At 40.4% G+C, this 19,419-nt stretch overlaps 1 long non-coding RNA gene across 1 annotated transcript; it reads left to right on the top strand.

Annotated features, from left to right (window-relative positions):
- The first annotated feature begins 14,241 nt into the window (after window positions 1-14,241).
- On the top strand, window positions 14,242-16,804 carry LOC138410868 (uncharacterized). The gene is made up of 3 exons (XR_011243514.1): window positions 14,242-14,884; window positions 15,200-15,298; window positions 15,615-16,804. It is a non-coding gene; the product is annotated as an uncharacterized lncRNA (long non-coding RNA).
- Window positions 16,805-19,419: the final 2,615 nt, after the last annotated feature.

Genomic DNA, 19,419 nt, shown 5'->3' with positions numbered 1-19,419 from the left:
GAAAGAAAGAGACACAGTTGGCAGAGACAGAAAGACAGACAGACAGGTAACAGAGAGCAAGAGACAGATAGGTAGCAGAGAGATAGAGATACAGGTAGTAGAGAGATAGAGACACAGTTTGCAGAGACAGACAGACATATAGACAGGTAACAGAGAGATGGAGACAGATAGGTAGCAGAGAGATAGAGCCTCTATAGACCTTAGCAGTGAGTTTTAGCTCATTGTTCATCTGTTCAGGCTTCAACAACTCTAGAGTTTCCTGACGGCAAAGACCTCTGCAGCATGTGCTATCAATTCAAACAGCTTGGGACCACTACGCTCCTCAGTCGTAGCTGCTTCAGCCCCTTCAGCTGCTTCATGCTGGTATCAAAGATGATTCAGGTCTGTCACTATTGCTGTTTGCGCCCCTAGACTCTCCTCAGTGTGGCAGACTGGGTTATGGTTTTGCTCAACAACGCCACCTAGGGGAATTTCACCCCTAGGAAATAAATGAATTAATAAGTAAGGTCGCACACGTCCAATTATCCACAGAGGGCAGAGATCGTTCCATATAAAAATATATTTTTATTACAATTAAAATGTATATTGTACAATACAAAACTAAACAATAAACATTAACTACGGGGGAAAATAAGGAAGAAGGACAGGGCTGGGGCTTACCACCCGGCAGGGGAGCATAAAGGGAAAAGGGATCACAACTTAGACACCCGTGAGACAGCACACCAACTAAAAAAGGGATCGTGATGAACACCACCACCAGGGAATCTGGGCTGCCGCTGGGGGCCCACAGCACCTGTCCAACTCAAAAGGAAAAGTTAAAATAATACCATAAGTGCTTAAAAATAATGCCTAATAGAAATAACAGAAATAAACAATGATTACTAATTAACACATTAACTGCATGCACACGCATGCACACAGTCCAAATCAATAATAACAAAATAAGATAAACTGATAGAAATGAACAAAACCAAATAAAACAATTTAATATAATGGTGATTAAAACGAGTGGTGTCGGAGCTGTCCCGTCAGAATAACCCAGAGCCAAAACAGCAGGACTGATTCCAGGGGGCGGTGGCACTAGACACACCACACCCTTGCCTGCATCCCTTTCCCGTGCGCCGATGGGCAAGAGTGTTGCGCCCACGACACGGAGACGCTGCGGACAGAAAGCGCACCAGCGACAGTCAGCAGAAGACCCAGCGACACAACAAAACCAAACAGGCAGATAACGCCAGCCTACCTGCGGACACGAACTACAACCCCAACAGAGCTCCAAGCGGGACCGCCGATATAGTCAGCCACTCGTCGTCCTGTAAGAGTTGGAAGTCGGTGTCACCACTGTGCACATTGCGCTGATCATGGATAAAGAGGAAGTGCGGTACCGTACCTGTATGTATAGGGGATGTGTGCTTGAGCCTACCACACCACGCTGCAGCCACGCCGCAGCCACGCCGCAGCCACGCCGCAGCCACGCCACAGCCACGCCGCAGCCACGCCACAGCCACGCCGCAGCCACGCCACAGCCACACCGCAGCCACGCCACAGCCACACCGCAGCCACGCCACAGCCACACCGCAGCCACGCCACAGCCACACCGCAGCCACGCCACAGCCACGCCGCAGCCACCACCCGAGGGATCAAAGGGTGGAAAGGAAAGAGCGTGGTGTGGCCGCTCACCCGGTTATAAGCGGTCGACTGGCGCCGCCCAGCAATTAACCTAGCGCCACACCGTGGCTGGGAGGAAGAAAGCCTCCGGCTACATCAGCTTGGCATGCTGCCCCTTTCACTGACCTCAGCTTTATCTGCCATCTGTTAATTTCCCACCACTCATTTAAAGATACTGTTTCATATTTAATTAATTCAATTAAAAATACTTTTACTTTCCATGCACTGCCCCCTCATTGGTATATGGCAGTACCTATTTCATAGTTGCTCTCATTTCCTGGTATTAAACTTCCCAGGAGGTTCAAATTGTTCTTGTTAAGATGTAAACCCCCACATTGTGTCTATTCCTCAGGTTGCGCTGGTTAGCAGTTCTGATATCAACATGCATTGATATTCTTTAGAATCTAATGATTGGATCTATTTCCCTGAGTTGGGTGTGTGCACATGTGTCCTGCTACTCTATTTTTTGTGATGTTATTGTATTCCCATATCATATAACTAATGGAGCCACTGGTCAGAACTACAGACAACATTAGAAATGTATAGATTATGTAATGACTACAAGAAGTTGATGTTGCCTTTTTTGTATGTGTGTAAAAATAAAATAGAGCATGTTCCACAGGCCCCAAAAAAGAATAGATGAAGCTGTGTTCATAGAACGCTAAAGTGTGAAAAGTTGGTCCTGGTTGAAAAAGTTATAAAACAGATTGTTAGACTTGTGATATTTTCTTGATATGTTCCCTTATGATGATTATCTAACAAAGATAATAGCTGCTGGACGAAGGCCGGTCACAGCTGACATCGTGTTCATGTGATGATGTCGATGAAGATGATGATGATGGAGACGGGGAATTAGTTTTCGATTAGACACAGTGTCAGGTCATGGTGTCACATCCCACCTCTCTGTCTGTGTGAGTGATCAATACCAGCATCACACACACTATTAGCAACTCCACCTCGCCTTTCTCCCTCCCTCTGTCAGAAACACTATTATCAACTCCTCCGTCTACTTCTCTCTATCAAGCACTCTGTTTCATCTGTCTTGATTCCTCACTTTTCTATCACTATTTCTCCTCATTCTGGACCACAACACTTGCCCCTTAGTTTCAGCTTTGTCTTCGCTACTCTGCCTCTGCATGTGCATGTGTTCTCTTCCTTCCTCCATCTTTGTCTTTCTTTGAATAACGTGCAGTGAGAACTAGAGGCACTGGCTGCAATCAAAGCCAGATTTTGTTGCAATAAATCCTTCAATAAGGTATTTTAGAATAGAATTTTAGGTAACACTTTAGTTTAGGGGATGCAATATTTGTCATTGATACATAACTAATAAGGATATCTATTAGTGCTTAGTAAGGTTTTTATTAAGCATCTGCATATATGTATTAGGTCTTAATTGAACACATTCTTATTTTTGCTTAACAACTGGTTTATTCTTGGTAAATCCTTAGAAGGCCACTAGTTGGCCATGATCATAAGTTATTAGTATTTAGTAAGGGTCAAATAAAGAGGCTATAGACTCCTTATACACTGTCTTAATATACTACTAATTTAGACAGAGTAGCAACATATAGCGACAACGTATTAGGAGTCTACTTTGATCCATACTATATATCAGCAACTTAACCTCAAGACTAACTAAATGGTAAATGGTTGTATTTCTAGTCTTGATGACCACTCAAAGCGCTTTACACTACAGTTTTCCATTCACCCATTCACACACACATTCATACATACAGTGCTTCTATAGCTAGCACTTTTTTTGTTGTTCTATGGGGCAATTTGGGGTTCAGTATCTTGCCCAAGGACACTTTGGCATGCAGATGGGACCGCTCTACCCCTCAGCCACAGCCACCCCACTACTGCTTAAAGTAGCTGCTTATTAAGGGTTTGTCAAGAATAAATGACCTATTCAATAAGAATAATAAATTGTTGAATAAATACCTAATACATATGTAGTGATGCTTAATGCAGATCTTATTGATCATTAACACATACACTTATTACTCATGTATTAGTGGCTAACATTGTGTTCCCTAAACTAAAATGTTACCAAATTTTACCAAAAGTACATCTTATAATAATAATAATAATAATAATAATAATAATAATAATAATAATACATTTTATTTCAAAGGCGCCTTTCTGTCCCTCAAGGACACCGATATGGATACACTTATATGGATGGCTACTATTCCACGCCACAGAAGTTATATTGGGAGACAATGTGCTGCAGAGAGTAGTGGTTTGTAGTGTTATAGATCTTTTCTAATATGCACACTTATGTAAGTATTAACTGAACCCACACTTGAAAATAGCCAACATACAGTAAACATATTTTTAAGCGAAGTGTAGACCAAAGTTTAGCTTTTGCACGTCGACAGTCCAGTTGTTGTTTCTAGGATAGAATTTAAGGTCTGTCTTATAATATTATCAACATCACTGATCAATTATGACATAGTTAAACATTTCTAACAGAAATGAAAATATATCACCTTTAATGTGCAGTATACTGATTTGATAGTAACAACTACACAAGCATTGATCCTCCTCAGTCTACTAGGTCTTCAAGAGCAAATGATAAACAACAGCATCCGTATGAAAACGTATGAGTACAGTTGAGTCATGTTGCAAGGGATGGGAAGGCCTCATTACCCAGGTGTTTGAGCTGATTAGTTGACTGGTCCATCTCTCTGTCCATATATCAGTCAGAAAAACCCTAACCCTAACCCTTCATGCTGTAATTAAACCATTTGTCTGACTTCTGGGTGATTTTAAACTCTATAGGTAATTTCAGAATTTCTAAGTGTAGGGACATTGGCCGAGAAATATAGAGAGGGTTTTTGGAAACAGCCACTTTTTTTCTAGGAGCAGAAATAGGAGATCTGGCATATGAATTGGTTACTACATTAGAAGGTATTTGAAAGCAGTTGTGCACTAACTTTTCATCTAAAAAAGCAAAGACTGTCTAAGATGTTTTGTGAGTTTCCCTTTTCATCAACCTTTTTTATTTCAAAACCTCAAAATGTGTTTTAAAATGTTGATGGAGACATAGCTAGTGTGTGTTTTATTAAGTTGTTGCAGTTATGTAAGTTAAATTAAATGAAGAGACAGTTTCTTACAGCAGAGCAGTGTTTTAGATTATATGCAAACTTTCTGAAAGCTCTAAGCACTTTGACTCATTCACAGATTGATTGACACATTCTCCTGACTCAGTCCGCTCAAATATTTGATACCATCTTTTTAGATCTCATGAATTCTCTTTGGGGCAGTTTGCCCTCCCACTTTGACTTTTTGAGTTTTTATTCCATTAAATTTACAATTGCAGATGTACCAACATTTATTTGAGACAAATCTGTCCTCACATGCAGGTGGGAATCAGCCAGTAAAGCTGTTTATCAGGAAAAACCCTTCAAGATATCTACAGGATCCCAGCAAACAGCTTGACCTGGGGATTCCACAATATTTAAAGAACACACTTGTTTTCCATCTCATCTTAGTGGATCATGTAAAGGGAAACAAATGTAGTTAGAATGATCAATAAAAATCATTAAAAAAAAGACAACAGCACCCTTCTACTTCTCTGTAGTAATTGATGTTAGCTCATCCTGTGACTTCGTGCCACGAAATGCGCTGAGAATCCACAGACATTATCATAGACAAAGACCCTTGAGGGTGAATATACAGTGCAATTGACAAACAGGAGACAAACAGGTGGAGGCTGGAGAAGCAGGCTCTTTGAATATCTCTTTAATTATGGCATTGCTCATGTTGATGATCGTGTCAGTGTGTTGGTTACACCACTTTCCTCTGAAATATCTTTACTTGATTGATCGTCGTGAAGGTAAAGCCATTGGTGGTCTCCAGGGGATGGATCCTGACTTTCATTAGCTGTAGCATTAGCCATCATGTTAACATGTTAAGCTAGCATTCACCAGCAGTAAAATAATTTAATTTTGCTCTTGTTTACATATACACAGAGTCAACAACCAGTTGTTGGACACTACCTCAAGACACACAGCTTTAGTTCACAAGCATTTATTCATATATTCTTTATGTACAAGTGACTTGCCTGTTATATTTGTCCTCCCTCACCTTCATGCTGGGTTTCCTATGCTGTGTCCAAAATCTCTTACTAATCACTATATAGTGATTTAGCAATTTTGTAGTGGTGTCCAAATTAGTGAACTAATTGTGTCAATGTCAGTAAGTACAGTGCACTCATTGTTTTCTACAATGCATCATGAAAGTATTGTACAACTAATGGTCACCAACTGAGCAACATATACCATCATGCAGTGCGCTCGCAGCAGAGAGACAAGAGGAGCGAGAGCAGGATTGGTATCTTAATTGGTATCTTAAATGAAAATGTATTTTGTGTGGACTTCATTATGCACAAACATTTGTTTATAATGAGATAGTGCTGTAAGTCTTATGTACCTTTAAACAGTCGCTATATCACAGGTTACAAGAACACTGTTATTGGCTGGCAACTTCTTTTGAACGTGTTCTGTGTGACTGTCGAGATGTCAGTATAAAATTATGATAATTATAACTATAAGTGGATTTATATTCTTACATTCAACAGATGACTTACAGTCCAATTCAAGTCAGAGTAATAAACAACATTTTGTCTTTAAAATGAGGACAGTTTTTTTTCCGTCATTGTAATAAAATAACATATATAATGTCAGAGCATTCGGTCCATTTGAAATACACAGAAGTTTGAGAGAAAATCAAAGCAAATATGTATCAAGAAAATTTAAGCTGTGACAGAAGGTTGTGTCACCTTTGTTGTGTGTTGAAGCCTATGTGTCTATTGCATTGGTGCCTTGTTAACCCACATCATCTTCCCCTGGACTCCATCTCCCTTTCCTAAATTTGGATTTTCTTTTTGCCCCTGTAATTACTAACTAAAGATGGCAGTGAGTAAACCCCAACATTAGGCTTCAAAGGGTTCTTTCAGTCTTTCTGGTGTCTTCTGTGGTCTTTCCCCCATTTTTTTCCTTTCTTTTCTTCTAATAGAGGGTAAAGACAAGGAGTCCAATTAGCAGATGGATCATACCCAGTCTGATACAACAGGTGCCACTTGCAGTAGTTATAGTTGTGTCAGAGGTGGAGATTGTTGTTGGGGCAGCAGTTGTAGTTGTTGGAAGAGTTGCAGTTGTTGTAGTTGTTGCAGCAGTTGTTGCAGCAGTTGTAGTTGTTGGAAGAGTTGCAGTTGTTGTAGTTGCAGTTGTTGCAGCAGTTGTAGTTGTTGGAATAGTTGCAGTTCTTGTAGTTGTTGCAGCAGTTGTAGATTTTGCAGCAGTTGTTGCAGCAGTTGTAGATGTTGGAAGAGTTGCAGTTGTTGCAGCAGTTGTAGTTGTTGGAAGAGATGCAGTTGTTGTAGTTGTTGCAGCAGTTGTTGTTGGAAGAGTTGCAGTTGTTGTAGTTGTTGCAGCAGTTGTAGTTGTTGGAAGAGTTGCAGTTGTTGTAGTTGTTGCAGCAGTTGTTGCAGCAGTTGTAGTTGTTGGAACAGTTGCAGTTGTTGCAGCAGTTGCAGTTGTTGGAAGAATTGCAGTTGTTGTAGTTGTTGCAGCAGTTGTAGATGTTGGAAGAGTTGCAGTTGTTGCAGCAGTTGTAGTTGTTGGAAGAGTTGCAGTTGTTGTAGTTGCAGTAGTTGCAGCAGTTGTTGCAGCAGTTGTAGTTGTTGGAAGAGTTGCAGTTGTTGTAGTTGCAGTAGTTGCAGCAGTTGTTGCAGCAGTTGTAGTTGTTGGAAGAGTTGCAGTTGTTGCAGCAGTTGTAGTTGTTGGAAGAGGTACAGTTGTTGTAGTTGCAGTTGTTGCAGCAGTTGTTGCAGCAGTTGTAGATGTTGGAAGAGTTGCAGTTGTTGTAGCAGTTGTAGTTGTTGGAAGAGTTGCAGTTGTTGCAGCAGTTGTAATTGTTGGAAGAGATGCAGTTGTTGTAGTTGTTGCAGCAGTTGTAGTTGTTGGAAGAGTTGCAGTTGTTGTAGTTGTTGCAGCAGTTGTTGCAGCAGTTGTTGCAGCAGTTGTAGTTGTTGGAAGAGTTGCAGTTGTTGTAGTTGCAGTTGTTGCAGCAGTTGTAGTTGTTGGAATAGTTGCAGTTCTTGTAGTTGTTGCAGCAGTTGTAGATTTTGCAGCAGTTGTTGCAGCAGTTGTAGATGTTGGAAGAGTTGCAGTGGTTGTAGTTGTTGCAGCAGTTGTAGTTGTTGGAAGAGTTGCAGTTGTTGTAGTTGTTGCAGCAGTTGTTGCAGCAGTTGTAGTTGTTGGAAGAGTTGCAGTTGTTGCAGCAGTTGCAGTTGTTGGAAGAATTGCAGTTGTTGTAGTTGTTGCAGCAGTTGTAGTTGCAGTTGTTAAAGCAGTTGTAGTTGTTGGAAGAGTTGCAGTTGTTGTAGTTGTTGCAGCAGTTGTTGTAGTTGTTGCAGCAGTTGTTGTAAAAGTTGTAGTTGTTGGAAGAGTTGCAGTTGTTGCAGCAGTTGCAGTTGTTGGAAGAATTGCAGTTGTTGTAGTTGTTGCAGCAGTTGTAGTTGCAGTTGTTAAAGCAGTTGTAGATGTTGGAAGAGTTGCAGTGGTTGTAGTTGTTGCAGCAGTTGTAGTTGTTGGAAGAGTTGCAGTTGTTGTAGTTGTTGCAGCAGTTGTTGCAGCAGTTGTAGTTGTTGGAAGAGATTCAGTTGTTGTAGTTGTTGCAGTTGTTGCAGTTGTTGCAGCAGTTGTTGTAAAAGTTGTTGCAGCAATTGTTGCAGCAGCTGTAGTTGTTGCAGTTGTTGTAGTTGTTGCAGCAGTTGTTGCAGCAGTTGTAGTTGTTGGAAGAGTTGCAGTTGCTGGAAGAATTGCAGTTGTTGTAGTTGTTGCGGCAGTTGTTGTAGTTGCAGTTGTTAAAGCAGTTGTAGTTGTTGGAAGAGTTGCAGTTGTTGTAGTTGTTGCAGTTGTTGTAGTTGTTGCAGCAGTTGTAGTTGTTGCAGCAGTTGTTGTCGTGATAACAGTTGGGCTATTACATAAATTGGTGTCACAACAGGTCATGTGACCACTCTGCAGGAAGGGTATGTTTCCCAGATTGGAAGCAGCTGCACACATGTTTGCAGACGCACAGCCAAGAACTGGAAAAGTGTTCGACCCATTTGTCACTGGAGAAGAAAAGACACTGTAACTACATGATGTTATTTTTATTTATAATATCACTTCTTGTGAGCATAGACTTTATATAAAGATGAACGGCATGATAGCTCGCAAAAGTGAAGCTAACTCTTTCTGATAAGTTTGGTTTTGATTAGTTATTTGATGCTGTACAAATGGGATGAAACATCATGATTGACAGCTCAGACTGACTCATGATTGGTCAAGTGCATGTATTGGTGTGACCTTGATTCTGCAGCTTCAAACTGTGGTCACGAATGTGCCATGTCTGACTCCAAATAATGTCAACAGCACAAGCTAGCACCTCCTGAATATTTCGTTTTTTTGGCTTTGTTTTTGTACAGCGGGAGGAAGTGGAGATGCGTCGTCCATCTTTATTTAGAGTTTATGGTCGTGTTTGGTTACATGTGCAACACAGAACATGTCTGCAGTGGATATTGGGTGTTTTCCGAGGTGTTACCAGCCTAAAACTTTCAAATATCACAGGACAGCAAAACACTGTTTGTCAGTCTGGTGTAAGGTTTCTGTCGAAGTGAAAGCAGGAGTTCCACAATTCAAAAGTACTATGCTCATTGTGTTAAGAGTAATTGTTTTAGTTCTATTGTTGTAAAGTATGCACTGAATATTATTTGATTTAGAGTTGCACTGGTTGTTCAGTCAGCCCATAAGTGAAAAGTCAATCAAAGAAACAGTTGATATCGTCACGTTGAGTTCCTTGAAATTGTGATGCAAATTTTAAGTTTTGTCAATGATTAATTGGTGAATGATGAAAATAACAGGTTGATGAACTGATTCTTAGAAATAATACAGTGGCCTTAATGGGATGACTGATACTAATTTGTAAAGGGTAGAGATGGAAGTAATTTAATTTACTTCATCCCCTCTTAGCTGTTTTTATCTATAACATTATGATTATCTTAAAAGGAAAAGTGGAAAATGAAAAGTAAAATACCTATATTCACCTTCACTGGCTCCTAATTAAGACCTGCATCAACTACAAACTCCTCCTTCTCACCTATAAATCCCTCCAGGCCCACGCCCCACCGTATCTAACTGACCTCCTCCGACCCTACACTCCGCTCAGAAGGCTGCGGTCCTCAAACTCAGGTTTGCTCTCCATCCCCAACACCAAACTGCAAACCTTTGGAGACAGAGCCTTCTGTGTCACAGCCCCCGCCCTCTGGAACTCTCTCCCTAATGAAATCTGCGATGCAGCATCTCTGGATAGCATCAAGAAACTCCTCAAACACCACCTGTTCACTAAGGCCTTTAGCCTCAGTTAACGCTCCACCCTGCCATTAGTGCTGTTTCTTTCTGTCCTGTTTTGTACAAATTCTTTTCTTTTCTCTTCTAGTCTCTTTTTGTCCTCACTGACACATGTAAAGTGTCCTTGGGTCTCTTGAAAGGTGCTGCATGAATACAAGCTGTTATTGTCATGATTAATATCTGAAATGTTATGGATTAGTTTACTAACATACAGGTGTGATTAAAAATGCCCACAAGTTTAGTATATAATTTAATATTTTTCATCACTTTCCCCACACAAGTATGGATTTGATGACAATCTTTAAGATTGTAGAATAGTTTATTTTTAAGTTGATCATTATTTATATATACAGTACATTGTATAAATATATATATATATATATATACAAAGATTAACTTCAAACATAGTATATAATATATATTTACAAGACTCACCACTGGCTTGAAAACAGTGATCCTCTGTTCCCCTACATTGTACCAAACCGGTGCATTGAGAGTTGAGGTAACAAGTGGCACACTGAAGGCCGTTAACTGACCCAACAACAGGAACTGAAACAAACAAGAATAACATCATTTATTTTCAGGAAATGGAAACAGAACATGTCAGAAGAGGGATGTTGTTAGTCTTTGCTTTTTTGCTTGTTTTAAAATTAATTAAGTTACTCATTGACTAGTGCTAACAAGCTTGACTGTCTGAGTTACAGTGAAGTAATTGGAATCACAACTACTTTTACATTTCAGAATGAGTTATGTAGATTTCAGAAGACATCTGTTTTCTAAGAGTCAAATTATGTGCAGTGTTTCAATTATCATCTGTTTTAACTGTGAACTGTTGTTTGTAATTGTTGTAATGTTTTACTCCGTTACATGTATTCCACTAGTCTTGATCACTGTATATGTTTATAGGAATAAAGAATATAACAGCATTAAAAAATGATTGTACAACATGTCACAAAGAAGATGCCACTAGTTTTTCCTTATCTTAGAGTGGCTGAGTTGCAGTTATCCGTGTTGCAGCACAATGCAGATGCAAGCGCACTCAAAACACCCAAGTTAACTGAAAATGTCTCAAAGCCTGTGGCTGGACACAGGGAGGAGGATGCACACACCTTCTTGATTTGCTGTTCTGAAGCCCCAGATAGATTGGCTACAGAGTCAAAGTGCAGTTTGTTAATATTGTTTAACTATCCAGTACATTAATGTTACTGGAAAGTAATGTAGAAATGTCTAAGTGATATGTTTAGTTTACCTCTTTAGTCTGTTTCTTGAAGTACTATACTTTAACTTTTTACAGTATAATGTCTCCCCCTTAAGATCCATAAATAAGTTCTTTTAATTACATCAAACTGGCTATCATTTAGTGTAAAAGTAAAATCCCTGCCTGAAAATTGCTGATGGTGAAATGTCTTTAATTAGATTCAAATGAGGCTCTGTAGCTGCTGAAACAGTATTGAAGAAATGAAAAGTAGAGTTACCTGTGCTGCAGAGCGCCCAGAGGAGAGTCAGAGAAAGAAGCAGCTTCATCTTGATCAACAGGTAAGTACCACAGGTAAGTAGCACAAGTTCCTTATACTACCCTTATCAGCACAATCACACTTTATATACTTTGCATGTGTTGAATATATTTACGAGTGACGCATGTCTACAAACCTCAGGGATTGGGTGTGTTCTCATTTTTACAGTAGGATAATTCAGACTGTCAGTCCCTAAAAACATTGTTTTTAATGTGTTCAGTGTAAACCTGTTTTGGATTATATAGCAAAGGATAAAGTTAAAATGTCCAAAATAGAAACAAGAATGGTTTCATGTTTGTACGAGTTTATGAAGGATTCTAATTATTATTAATTATAATGTCATACGTACAACAGAAAGCAGAGATGAGGAGATGTTACATTTACTGATCATTACTCAAAAATGATTCACTGCAAGACACTAGGGGTTCAGAAATAGCCTACATTAGCATTCCAATTAGTTCAAACAAAAAGCATCTGTATGCTGAGAGTGTTAAAGGGGAAGTTCTCCTCATGGCAACTCAATGCACAGCCTGGATAATGTTTTACGTGAAATAAATAAATGGAGAATGTGCTGGCCTTGATTAAGTCCCTACCCTTTGTACACACCTCCCGTCGCTACTACCTATTGGATGGTTTAGTAAGGTCCTAAAATGAAAATATGATATAAAATACTAAATATATATTATTTAGTGAGGTGGAACGACACGATCAAACTTTACTATCTAGAGCAGTGATTCTGAACCATAGGGCTGCGAAAAGCTTTCAGTTTTGCACCTGTGGGCCGCGAGGGCTGCAGGACCGAATATTACCGTTATCCATGAAAGGCTCAGTTACAATACAGCTTTCCACCACTTGATGCATCAATTAGTTGTTTAACCTGCTCCAAAAGGCAAAAGAAGACACTTAGCCAGCCGTTAACCTGTTGTGAAATTCATGGAAAAGTTTTTAAAAACAAAAAATGAAGACAAAAGTGGATTGTACTTACGTAAAAGTAATTTTGGGAGGGCCAAAAGACAAAACTTTTACGTAAGTACAATCCAGGTTTTATAAAATATGGCTTTGTGAATGGAGGTAGCGTTTGAGAGCCGAGAGCCCAGTGTGTAGAGTGTGGGCTGACCCTGTCTAATGAAGCACCGAAGCCATCAAAATATAAGCGCCATCTCGAAACCAAACACCCAACTCTCGTGGGAAAGCTGGTGGAATTTTATGAGAAAGGAAAACGGGCTACAGCTGCAAAAAAGGCCTGTTATGTCACTGATGGTTAATTCAAAAAGTGCTCTAAAAGCTAGCTACCTCGAGTGGCACAGAGCAGGAGAGCCTTCACCATAGCGGAGGACTTGGTTCCGCCTTCCGCTGAGGATATGTGCCGTGGGATGATTGGAAAAGCTGCTGCAAAGAAGCTGCTGACCATCCCACTCTCAAACGACACTTTGAGTCACCGTATCGCGTCAATGACTGGCAAGCATAACGGTGTCATCAGGCAGATACTTGATCATGCACCAGAAGCTAAATGGACCCACTGTTTTCTCCACCGTGAAAGCCTTGCAGGAAAAAAGATGTGACCACAGTTCCACGAGGTGATGGATGTAAGTGTGAAAACCATCAACTTCATTAAAAGTAATGCTGTGAACTCCAGATGTTTTGCCAAGCTTTGTGAGGACATAGAATCAGATCATGTACAGCTGCTCTATCACAGTGAGGTGAGATGGCGTTTTAGGGGACTGGTCCTCCAGCGTTTGTTTGAACTGAGAAATGAGGTCTTCTCTTTTCTCACTGAGAAAAAATCTGCTGACCAGCTGAACATCTCTCTTCAATGGAGAAATAGCAACATATTTTTTGTTGCAGACAAAGTTCAAGCTTTCAGGAGGAAACTTGCTTTGTGGACTAAGAGGGCCCAGGAAAAGAGGATGGACATGTTTCCACTTTTGTCTGACATTTTGGAAAACTCTCCTCAGGTGAAGATCAGTGACTCGGTCTCTCAACATCTCTCATAACTGGCTGAGAAATTTGATGAATACTTTCCTGAGGATCCCAGAGAGGGACACGTGTGGATTTTGGACCCACTTTCTGTGGATTCCACTGAAAATCTTGCTGCTTTGCCCTCACATCTGGAATCCCAGCTTCTGGAAGTTTTGACTGACAGCACTTTTTCACCGACAAGATGAAGTGGGGCAAACTGGACCTGGGATCCTTCTGGATTGCTGTCTCAAAGGAGTACCCATGTCTAGCACTGAGGGCTGTGAAACTCCTTCTCCCATTCACGACAACATACCTGTGTGAATCAGGATTCTTCACTGTGGCCACAACTAAGACCAAAGCCAGAAACAGACTCAGAGCAACACTGGAGGCTACCCTGAGAGTGAGCCTTTCCCCCATTCCACCCAGACTGGATCTGATGGTGTCTCAGAAGCAGGCCCAAGTGTTTCATTAAGAGGTGAACATAAAAAGGGAATTGTAGCTTGTTAAAAAATTACTGTTTGTGACTGTTATTGTTGATTTGTTTTATGTATTTGTTCCATGAATTATTAGCCTGTTTGGCGTCTTGTTGTATGTACAGGTTTTACACAATTAAATGTCTTTGTGATGATCACATTGTTAGACTTTAAATCTTACAGGCCAGGTCGTCCAATAACCGGAAGGTTGGCGGTTCCATCCCCGCTCCTGCTCGCCACGACCGAGGTGCCCTTGAGCAAGGCACCGCCCCCCCCAACATCTGCTCCCCGGGCACTTTTCAACAGCAGCCCACCGCTCCAGTATATGTGTGTACATGGCATCTGTCAATGTGTGTTTCTATGCGTGTTTAAACAGGTGCCAACTGGATGGGTTACATGTGGAGAAAAATTTCATGTATGCATGTAAAAGTGTTAACGTGACAATAAAAGTAATTCTTCAGTGAGAGTTTTTTTCTCTGACTTGGGTGGGATTTCCAGCTTTTTTACCCGGTCACCCAAACCCACGGCCCTTCTCGACCAGATTGTTGCACGAAGGCTGCCTAGAGCATCATCCACAAGATGGAACTTCAACAGCAGGATCATGAGTACTGTCTATGAGAACCTGGGCGACCTCATAGAGTGTTTTGAGACCATCAGGTTAGACAGGTCATTTGACAGCACAACGTTGAGGGAGGCATCTGGCTTCCTGAGGATGCTGCAAGGATGAAGATTTCCGTTTTTTCCTGCAGCTGTTTCATCAAATCATGCCTCATGTTGACGTGATGTACTAACAGCTGCAGAAGAGGGACATTGACATGGTGTTCATCAAACGTGCCCTGCAGAACTTCACCAGCAGTGTTCAGGCCATCAGGTAAGATATTACAATATAGTAATTATAATAATAATTATACACATGTTCATTACTAAATGTCTGCATGTTGTGATGGCAATAATGTATAGGAACTCGTAAGTAATCAACCAATTTAGTCATCTGCATTTGTGTGCAAGTTAAGCACATCAAGAAATAGTGATTTTTTTCCCAGCCATTTCCAGAAAGTTATGCAAAACAGACAGTTTTTATTACTTACTAGCATTACTGTTTTTTTTAAAGACAGGAATTGTTGATAATGACAATGACAAACTGTCTCATTCATATTCTAACACTTTTGATCTGTCTCCCTTCAAGGACCAAAGCTCCTCTCAACAACAGCTGCAAGAAGCACCAGGTACCACAAGGTCAAGGAGAGCCTTAGGAGATTAAGAGAAGCAGAGGCTGTCAAAAGAGGTATCTGCATTCACTACTGACCAATGATGTACGCATACTCAAGTGTTGGAACCAAGTGATATAAAATCACAACCTCTGTTTACAGAGTTAGATTCAATAATGGATGCTAGTAATTTTTTTTAATTCACCCATTACTTATCCATTATACTCACAAAGATACAGTATAAGTCTGCACGAATAACAAAATGCATACTTCGGAACTTTGTGACAGTAGATCATGGCCACATTCATGGCAACACTAGTAGAGCATTTTTTATTATTTTTTTTAACAATTGTTTGTTGTGTGTCTGACTGTACATTTTTATAATTTTAACAGATCTGTGACACAATCCTGGGCCATGCCAAAGACAGGTTCTCCTTCACCAGCCACCTTGTGAGTGCCGTGCTGCTAGAGGGAGAGCTGTTTGACCGGCATCTGAAAACATTTCCCGAAGAGGCTCTGAATACCACCGTGAGGGCATACCCCATGCTACACAAGGAGAAGCTCAGGACTGAACTTTCTCTCATCTACGAAAGTCCAGACTTCAGGGGCTGCTGCAGTGCACTGGCTCTGTACCAGGTTCTACAGAGCTACAACCTCCAGGAAACCTTCTCTGAGACTGTGGTGCTGTTGAACAGCCTCATAACCACTCTGATGACAACAGCTGAAGCTGAGAGGTGTTTCTCCACCTTGAAGAGAATCAAGACGTTCCTGAGAAATACAATGGGACAGGAACGTCTGAATGCACTGGCCATGCTTTCCATGGAGAGAGAACTTGTCAGGAATATGCCTGATTTCAATGAGAGGGTAATTGATCACTTTGCCTGCTTGAAAGAAAGACGAGCAAAATTTCAATACAAGTGATAAGTGAGTGTATTATTAAATGGTGAGTTGTGTTATGTTGTACTCTCCAGATGTTGAATTGTAAATAGTTGTATTGATTGCATATTGCCAGCCTAAATATATACTGAATATGTTCTGGAAAAATTTGATTAATTACAGTTTTGATGATAGTGTGGAAGTGTTTTATTGTGGAACCAAATTTATTGTATTGTGGTTGACCATGAAAACCCAATTAAAAAATGCAATGTAACATTGTAAAGTTAGCTATCTGACTCTTATTTATTATTATTTTACCCATTGAACAGGTCATCTTAGCCATCATTGCAACAGTTGCCGCTCCTGAGAAATTTGTCAGGAGCCGCCACTGCTTTAAATGCTTCTACTGTTTGTCATTGTGACTGTTACTGTTCATTTGTCACAGGTGTTTTTGTGCAAATTTTGGTTCTGCCATGCAAAACTGAAGACTTCTAAAGCAATTGTCCAATTAATTGGCAGATTATAAGGCTATATTTTCATTTGCACTTTATTTAAACATATTTACAGTTTATTTATTTATTTGATATGAAACTTATGATTTTGAATGTATTTATTTTATTACCACATCACAATTTCCAATTTTCCCATCTTTTTTTTTTGAGAGTTCCTCCTTTTTTTCTGTTGTAAAATCAAATTTGATAGTTATTTGTGAGCCTTTAAATTTGTTCTGGTAATAGCTTGACTTGTTCTATGAATTGTTCCATGATAAATAAATGTCTTTGTGATGATCACATTGTATCATGTCATGTATTTGACAAAGTTTTTGCTTGTTAAACTGTAAGTGGATTTGATTTAGTTATTGAATACAAATCAAACCAAGAGAGATCAATTAGTTAAACCAATGCAGTGTTAATATTTGAATGGGCCCCAGGCAACTTTGTACTTGAAAAGTTGGGCCGTGAGGTCAAAAAGGTTAAGAACTCCTGATCTAGAGAAAGTAAAAGTTGTAACAAGGTTTCCGTAGGTGAACATGCGGAAGGATCTTTACTGGTAAAGCTGCACGACCTCGATCGACCACAGCAGCCCGACCAACCTTTGGACGCTTAGGGTCTCGTGCTGCCCCCCCAATGGCAAACATGGTGCCAGGGCCTACATGGCCCTCCCGAGGCAGGGGGCAAGTGATTGAGTGAGAGGTGCTCCAGACGTAAGAACAAGTAACGTTCCAGTTTTGAGAATGTAAGAAGTAGAAAGTATAGATATTTTATGTTCAAATGTAGCGAGTAAAAGCAAAAAGTCTTCAGGAAAATAAATATCTGAGTGCACATATACTTTTGCTGAATTGTGTCGAAAACTCAGTAGGAAATTCTACGTTATGATAGCAGCCTTTCCAATTTCAATTCAATTTTATTTGTATAGCGCCAAATCATAATATACATTATCTCAAGGCACTTTACATAGAAGGTCAAGACCTCAAAATCGTATTAATATAGAGAAACCAAACAGTTCCCACAATGAGCAGCACTTTGGCGACTGTGGAGGAAAAACTCCTTCATTAACAGAGAGAAACCTCTAGAACCAGACTCAATGTGGACGATCATCTGCCTCGACCGGTTGGGGTGAGCAGAGGGGAGGGGAGGAGAGATGGGTGGAAAAGAGGGGAGAGAAGAGAGAGATATAGTGGGGAGGGGGAGGAAGGGGATAGAGAGGCGAGAGAGACTGGGAACACTTGAGCACCATCAGGTATCAGATCTGACTTGTTAAAATGTAAACAACAGTGTAAAGACTATTATTTTATTTTTTTAATTTAGTAGTTTAGCAGATGCTTTTATCCAAAGGAACTTACAAGGGAGACATAACATTCAAGTTACATAGCAACAAAGATCTTAGTGTAACAATAAATACTACCCTACGTTTAAGTAATAATTTCAATCAATCAATCAATCAAATTTATTTATATAGCACAGTATCACAACAAACAGTTGTCTCAGGGTGCTGCACAAAAGTCCAAGATCTTATGAAACACAAAATCCAACTTGCTCCACACCAAGCAAGCATGAGCAACAGCGGGGAGGAAAAACTCTGAGGTGGAAGAAACCTCCGGCAGAACCAGGCTCGGTGTGGACGGCCTCTGCCAGGACCGGTTGGGGTGAAGGAGAAAGAACAAATAATATAGGGGAACAAAAGGAAATAAAGGGGGGGGAACTAACTATAGACTTTATCAAAAAGACGTTTTAAGTTTAACTTTAAATGCAGAGATGGTGTCTGCCTCCTGGGAGCTGGTTCCACAGGAGAGGAGCCTGGTAGCTGAATGCTCTACCTCCTGTTCTACTCTTACAGACTCTTGGAACCACTAGAGAGCCTGTGTTTTTCTGAACGAAGTGATCTACTTGGATAATATGGTGTTATCAGCTCTTTGATATATGAGGGGGCTTGATTATTAAGGGCTTTAAATGTGAGGAGCAGGATCTTGAATTCTATTCTGGATTTTACAGGGAGCCAATGTAGAGAAGCCAAGACAGGAGTATTATGATCTCTCCTTCTAGTTCCTGTCAGCAGCATTTTGGACCAACTGGAGATTTTTAGACTTCCTGGGACATCCTGATAATAAAGAGTTCCAGTAATCTAGTCTAGAGGTAAAAAATGCATGGAGTAGTTTTTCAGCATCCTTCTGAGACAGGATGTTTCTAATCTTCTTAATATTGCGCAGGTGGAAGAAAGCTGTCCTAGACACTTGTTTTATGTGTTTGTTAAATGACATGTCCTGGTCAAACATAACTCCAAGGTTCCTCACAGTGGAGCTGGAGGCCAGACTTACACCATCCAAGGTGAGTATCTGGTATGACAGACTTGAAGAGGGGAGCCTCTGCTCTGCCCATGGCAGTGCCATTGCCAAAGCCTGCATATACTGCCTCCTCTTCATTTGTGTGTCAAGTCTCTTCTCGAGTTTATCACACCAAAAAGTATCAACACCTCCATTCGTTTGGTTGTAAAATTCAATCACTTCAGGCTTGTGAGTGTGTCCAATACTTGGTTACTCACTTGTTAGCATGCCAGAGTAACCAAGCCTGTGACAGGATGACAGCTGTGGATATAATGGGGCAGAGAATGTGGCCGGCCTGAATGTTGTTTCCCTTGAAAAGTGCAAAGAGCGCCTGATTTAAACACACAAACACCAACATCGGGTAAATTCCACCCATAAAATATGTTACTCTCTATCACTAACGTCGGGTGAAAATCACCTGAATACATGCCTCTTGAAAAAAACATAGATGGGAGGAGGGAAACAAACATACCATTAATGACATCAATGACATCAATGTGA

The sequence above is a fragment of the Paralichthys olivaceus genome, chromosome 7 (assembly GCF_024713975.1).
Source record: "Paralichthys olivaceus isolate ysfri-2021 chromosome 7, ASM2471397v2, whole genome shotgun sequence".
Taxonomy (NCBI): domain Eukaryota; kingdom Metazoa; phylum Chordata; class Actinopteri; order Pleuronectiformes; family Paralichthyidae; genus Paralichthys; species Paralichthys olivaceus.
This window is presented reverse-complemented; position numbering and strand designations above follow the sequence as displayed.